Here is a 7,500-nt window from a genome sequence, read left to right on the forward strand (position 1 = left end):
TATATATTTCTACACACTGTATAGTACTTACACAGTAATATATATGAGTACGAATCACAAATACAATATTAGAACTAATATATATATATATATATTATATATATATATATATATATATATATATATATATATATAATATATATATATATATATATATATATATATATATATATATATATGTGTGTGTGTTATGTGTGGGGTTATATATATATATTATATATATTATTATATAATTTTATAATATATATATATATATATATATATATATATATATATAAGAAATAGATAAAAAAAGGGGGAAAGGAAATGAAACAGAAGATATCGAGAATAAAAAAGGAAAAGAAAAAAGAGGAAAAGAAGAAAATAAGAAGAAAAAAAGCAGAGAGGCAGATGAAGAAGAAGAGGGAAACGAAAAATTCAGAAGAAAAAGACGAAGAAGAAAAAGAAAAAGAAAAAAAAAACAGTAAGAAAAAAAGAAAGAACGGATCATAATACGTGAATAATAAAAAATATATAATAATAATAATAATAATAGAATTTTTAAAAAAGTAATAATAAAGAAAACGAAAAAAGCGGGGAAACTTATTTAAAAGGAAAATAAAAAGCCGGCAATAAAGTATGGAAAATAATTGACAACTGACAACTTTAAGTGTGGATCGAACATGCAAAAAATAATAATAAATAGAGGAAGAAGAAGAATGTGAGAGATAACTCATATAATTAAGAGAAAAGAAAATAAGTCAGAAAAAGTGAAAACAAAACCGAAACATTTAAAACAAGGAAATGAAGAAGAAGAATAGGAAATTATTTTAGTTGTTCGTTCGCATAAGATTTGAAACGAACAATATCAAAAAGATTGTAGTTAATAAAAGTGGGGAAAAAACGAGTGATAAAAACGAGAAAAAGTAGAGAAATAATAATAAGAAAGAATGGAATATCATATCAATCTTAAACGATACGGAAAGAAAAGAAAGAAAAAAAAAGGAAGTAAAATGGAAAACAGAAAATGAAATTTAAAAAAAATAAACAAAACAATAACAAGAATTCAAGAGGCAATTAACGATAAATAACTAACAGAAAATTCTTAATTCCTCACTCGTATAGCTTTTACTGTCCGCCATTTTTGTCTTACATTCCTTTAAAAAAAAAAAAAAAAAAAAAAAATCATGGTGTTCAGGGACGAAAGGGGAAATAAATAGGTATTTCTTCTTTCTGTTTATCTTCATTCGTTTTCTTTGTCTTTCTACTCTATTTATTCTTTATAGTCTCTTCATTTTTTGTCTTCTGAATTTAGGGCTGATTTTAGATATGGAATTATTCTCTCTCTCTCTCTCTCTCTCTCTCTCTCTCTCTCTCTCTCTCTCTCTCTCTCTCTCTCTCTCTCTCTCTCTCTCTCTCTCTCTCTCTCTCTCTCTCTCTCTCTTCCCTCCCCCTCCCTCCCTTTCCTCCCCTCCCTCCCCCTCCCTCCCCTCCCTCCCTCTCCCTCTCCTTTCCCTCCCCCCTCCCTCCCTCTCCCTGTCCCTCTCCCTCCCTCTCCCTCTCCCTCCCTCCCTTCCCCCTCCCTCCTCTCCCTCCCCCCTCCCTCCTTGTGCTTCTCTCTCTTTAACCCTGTTTTGTCATTGCATTTAAAGTGAAAACAAACAATTTTTCTGCCACAAACTGGGACGAGCAGCTGATTGCATTAAAAGGAACAAGAAAAACTAAGGTCTATTTTGCTACGGATATCAAAGTTTTTGTTTGTTTGTTTGTTTGTTTCTTCTCTTGTTCTTTTTCTTTTCTTTCTTTCTTTTTTTTAGATTTTTTCTCCTTTTTCTTCTGCTCAGTTTCCCTTCTCTACCAGTTATTATTCCTTTGTTTCTCCTTCTCCTTTTATTCATTTTTCTATTAATCAAATTCTTTTTTTATTATTATTCTATTCTTTTGTCCTCCTTTTCATCTTCCTCCTCATCATCATCATCATTCTTCTTCTTCCTCTTCTCTTTTCTTTCTCTAGATTTTTTTCCAGTGGATATAATCAAAACATCTTGCCTGTGATGTGACGTAATGCAAAAATAAGAAATTAGTTTCATAATTAGGATAATAATGAGGTTGATAATTAGAGATAAGGTCACAGAATATAAAGACGTTTTAACACGCAGACTTTATTTCTCTACACACGTAAGTCCAACTTTTCACACTCGCACACATAAATACACACGCGCGCACACACACACATACACACACACACACACAAGCACACATACACACAAGTGCACACACGCGTACACACACACACACACAAGCGCACACACAATTGTACACACACACACACACAATTGTACACACACACACACACACACACACACACACACACACACACACACACACACACACACACACACACACACACACACACACACTGCCTCTCCTTCGTGTTACCATTTTCCAAACAAAGTTAACAGTTTGCGCTTTTCCACTGTCAACTGTTTGGCGGGCATTTTAAAAATTAGTGGTACCTTCGTTTATTTTGCATGTGAAATATGCCAAGCCTTAGTTAGCAGCAATTTTTAGTTGTTGTGGTAATGGCAATGTTTATTTTCTCTCTTTTTTTTTATCTCTTAATAAAGTTTTAGGGGAAAGCGTTATCGTAATTTCCTTCTCTTTCTTCTTAGTTGAAACTGAAGCTAGTCCTGCATATTATTACATTTTTCTTTCCCGTTTCATTTCTTTTCTAGCTATTCTTTTCTTTTATTTTCATTTTCATTCTTTCTTCGTTTCTTAATTTCTTTCTTTCGTTTTCCCTCTTTCTTATACGCTTCTCGCCATTTTTTTTTTTTTTTCCCCTATTTTCCCCCGATTGTTTACAACTAGATACACGGTTGTTGTGTTACAAAATGTGAAGTGCAGAGAAGGAGGAGGAAGAGGGTAGGAGAGGGGGGGGAAATGATGGAGAAAAAGAGAAAGAGAGAAAGAGAGAGGGACAGACAGCCAGAGACAGAGACAGATAGAGAGACAGACATTGAGACATAAAGACAAAACGAGAGAGAGAGAATGGGAGAGGAGAAGAAGAAGAAGAAGAAGAAGAAGAAGAAGAGAGAGAGAGAGAGAGAGAGAGAGAGAGAGAGAGAGAGAGAGAGAGAGAGAGAAAAGGAGAAAAAAGGGAAGAGAGAGAATAAGTGGTTGGAAGAGGGGGTCTGACATGTAAAGGATGAAAAGGGGAGAAGAAGAGACGAGAAGAAAATGGAAAGAGACAGAAGAAGGAGAAGGCGTAAGGTGGAGAAGAATAAGGAAAAAGGAAAAGGAGAAAAGGGAAGGAAGAGATAAGAAAAAAAAGAGCTAAAAAGAGGTAATAAAAGGAGAGGGGAATGAAACGTGGAGAACTGATAAAAGAGATGATAGGGAGTAATAGAGGAAATAAAGAAAGGAAGAGCAAAAAAAAAAAAAATAAAATAATAAAACAGATAACCAAGGAAAGAATAATAAATGAAAAAAAATATTATAATAATAGTAATAATAATAATAATATAATAATAATAATAATAATAATAATAATAATAATCAAATAAGATAGAGTAAACTGCGTGAATATGTATGATGATTACATCCACACATATAATACATTATACATGTACGTATGTAATTATCATATTTACTTATGCATGTAAGCTTAGGTTTCTCATACCCACATAACAACGAAAAATCGACATCCACAGTCAAAATCAAAGAAAAAAAAACACGTAAAAAAAAAATTAAAAATAGGGGAAAAAAAAAGGCAAACTCCATTGTGATTCGTCCGCCGCCTCTGCGTTCAGTCAGAAATTGATGAGGAGAATTCCGAACGAATTTTCCCGGAATACTAAAGGATGACGCGACGATCCGCCCCAGAAACAAATGCTACACGTACTGCGCACCGAGAGTTTTATCTCGTGTAGGGACATTCTTTTATCTGATATGAGATGTTGTAGCCATGTTTTATTTATTGGAATACGACTTTTATTAAGTGTTTCTTCTTCTTCTTCTTCTTCTTCTTCGTCTTCTTCTTCTTCTTCTTCGCCAAAAGATGCGAAAGACGGAGGAGGAATTTTTTCCAGTGTGATTTGTACGTTTTCAGAAAAGATCAAAATATCAAGGATATTGCAGATACTGACGATATATCACATTACCATTATATTTGTATCTTTTTGACAAATATGTCTACATATTTCATATCTCAACAGCTATTACGGGATATCACCATCATCATTCAAACTGACATAGAAACGGTTGTGATGTAATGACTGAAAATATATTAAACAGGGTTGTGACGACCAGTAAAAGTGAAACAGAAATCATATAGTTTTTTTGCTTGTTTGGAAATAACATTAAGTAATTAATTTATGTATATATATATACATCATTTGATTCTTTTTCCTTTTTTTTTTAATTCTTGCGATAAGAAGGAACGATGCCATTTAAATACCTATCAATTCAGGATCTAACATGATAGTTATACAGACTTCCAGACAAGACTGAAATAGAACAAAATTTTCAGTATGAAATTTCATCAGTGAAAAGGAACTTAAACATACCAATGCGGTGATACGATAATAATTGACAGATTAGATAGAATAAACTAAATACTTTTATCAAGAAGATAAGGTAAGAGTTTGAAATACAACATCGTACAGGAGAGGAAACATAGTTGTTTGGATTTCGAAACTGACCTGACCCCCCCCCCCCCAGGAAAAAGAAAGAAAAAAGAAAGAGAAAACGAATATATATATATATATATATTTTTTTTTTTTTTTTTTTATTGTTGAATTATTTAATATCATGTTGTAGTCTTTTTTTTCATATCAACACTTATTGGAATTAGTTGTCATCTTTGAAAAACTTATCTCATATCAAAAGGAGTAATGATGATGCATTGAATATTTACTGAATAATATCAAGAGGTTGGGCTTATTTCCTCCGTTCTTCATTCTCCCTTTACCGGTTTCTCTGTCCTTGACCCTCTCCCTTCTTCCTCTCTTCTCTTTCCCTTTCCTTTCTTCCTCTCTCCTCTCTCTCTTTCTCTCCTTCTCTCTCTCTCTCCCTCTCTCTCTCTTCTTCTCTCTCTCTCTCTCTTCTCTCTCCTCTCTCTCTCTCCTTCTCTCTCTCTTCTCTCTCTCTCTCTCTCTCTCTCTCTCTCTCTCTCCTCTCTCTCTCTCTCCCTTCTCTCTCTCTTCTCCTCATCTCTCTCTCTCTCTCCTCCTCTCTTCTCTTCTCTCTCTCTCTCTCTCTCTCTCTCGCTCTTTTCTCTCTCTCTCTTCTCTCTCTCTCTCTCCTCTCTCTCTCTCTATCTATCTATCTATCTATCTATCTATCTGTCTGTCTCTCTATCTATCTATCTATCTATCTCTCTTTCCTCTTCTCCTCTCCCATTCTCTCTCTCTCTATCCTCTTCTCTTCTCCCATTCTCTCTCTCTCTCTCTCTCTCTCTCTCTCTCTCTCTCTCTCTCTCTCTCTCTCTCTCTCTCTCTCTCTCTCTCTCTCTCTCCCTCTCTATATACATCTATCTATCTCTCTGTATGTGTCTCTCCATCTTTACATCCTTCCCTCCATTTCCTCCCTCCCTCCTTACTTTCCCTTATTTTCCTTTCCCTCCCTTCTCCCTTCCCCCTCCCTTCCCATTCTCTCTCCACCCCCTCTATTCCATTCATCCCTCTTAATCCCTCCCTCCCATCCCTCTCTTTTTTTGTCGTTCTTTTCTTTTTCTTCTCCACCCCCCCCCCCCTTCCTTCCCTCCGCGTCCCTTGCCTGATTGGATGACCGCATGACATGCATGACTGAGGGAGTCCCAATCATGCAGTCAGCGAGGTGGAGAGCGCGTGCTGGGGTGGACTAACTGAGTGGAAGCGTGAGCTGGATGTGGTTCTGCTGCTCGGAAATACAGATGGACCGAATGCTTTGAATTCTTTTTTGAAAAATGCTTTGAGGAACTGCTGTCAAGGAGAAATTTACATGGTCTTAGAAAGGTTGATTTGCGGATTTAGAGAAGTGGACTGAATGGTATGAGGTGGTGCTTTTAAAAGATGATCTTCGAAAGGTAGAGTGACGACTTCCAGAAATGCCTTTAGAAAATAATTTTAGAAATCTAAAGATGTTCTTAGCCTTGAAGAACTCTGAGAAGAGCTTTTAGAAAGAGTTTAGATATTTAGAAGGTGTGCTTGGAATGGTGGAAGTTATTTTTTAGAATTGGCTTTAGAGTTCTAGATTTTTTAGTTTTTAGAACGTGCTATATAGAACACGCTCTAAAACGAAGGACTGCGGTATTTCGAAGTTTGGAAGTTGAGGATACTACTCATTTGCTTTTAGAAAAAAAATAGAAATATATCTGAAGGTGCTTTTGGAAAATGCTTCTAGAAAAACGGACTGAGAGTTTTACGTACATGCATTTAGACAATGGTACTAAAAAGGTCTGAACTTTTGCTATTCAAAAATCAAATCAAATAAAAAAGGACTGTTATAACAATTTTATAATGGGGATAAAATGAAGTTCTTTATGTTGTACCATAGGATTCCACAGTCGATCCCCCATCTGGAAAGAAAAGAGCAAGTCTGGCAAAGGACACCAAAACTAGATGGCGTCCTGCCTGGGAGGTTCTGGGTGATGCGATGATCCCAGGGACTAAATGAAGCCGACAGTCTTGGGGCGTGATAACAAATTGATCATGTAAGCGTTTTATTATTACTATTATTATTAAAATATTAGTAATAATATTAAGAAAAGCAAAGAACGATGGATGCCCAAGGAGCCCCTGGTACCCCAAACACGTACTGTGGCCAAGAAATGTGATACTTGTGCCCTGCTTGACAAAGAGACCTGCAGCATCTCAACGATGCTAAAGAGATTGAAACCTTAGTCCGGCTTGGCCCTGAGAGTTGATCCTGACCAAATTCTGAGCTCTGTCATATACTCTTTTCAGGAGGCTCTTGTACGACGGAGGGCAGGAGGATCAGGCGAAGGAACGAGTAACATAATTAACGGATGTAGAGTGTGGTGATCCCTTGTGCATCCAGAAGGTAAACAATGCAACGTTTGTAGTACAGTTTCCATACTCCGTTCATAGCGATCTCTCAGACACGACTAAAGAAGGGGGAGCTGTCGCTGAGCTGCGTACTAAGGACTGTGATGGGATTCTTCAGGGGTAGCGTTTTTCCTTCCTAGGCAGTGTCCTTTCGAAGTCACGTCTCCGAAAGACCAGGATTACTCAAGCATTCTCCGGAGCCAGATTTGCGTGCCTAACCGCCCACCCTACGAGACGACATAACATGTTATAAGAGCTTCTCCATCGCTTCTGTCACGAGTAAATGTAAGACAGGAGACATCTGCATGTGCACGGGCCTCAGGTACAAGCTGGAGGATATCGCTGAAGTAGATATTCCAGAAGGAGTGTTCGAGACCACTCCCTTGTGCTCACCAGAAGTGTGACCGCTGACCATCTTGAAGTTAGTCGTGGAGAGTTTTCCCTTGAAGTTAGTCTTGAATTGTTGCACAAA

Source organism: Penaeus monodon, chromosome 5 (assembly GCF_015228065.2).
Source record: "Penaeus monodon isolate SGIC_2016 chromosome 5, NSTDA_Pmon_1, whole genome shotgun sequence".
NCBI classification, from domain to species: Eukaryota; Metazoa; Arthropoda; class Malacostraca; order Decapoda; family Penaeidae; genus Penaeus; species Penaeus monodon.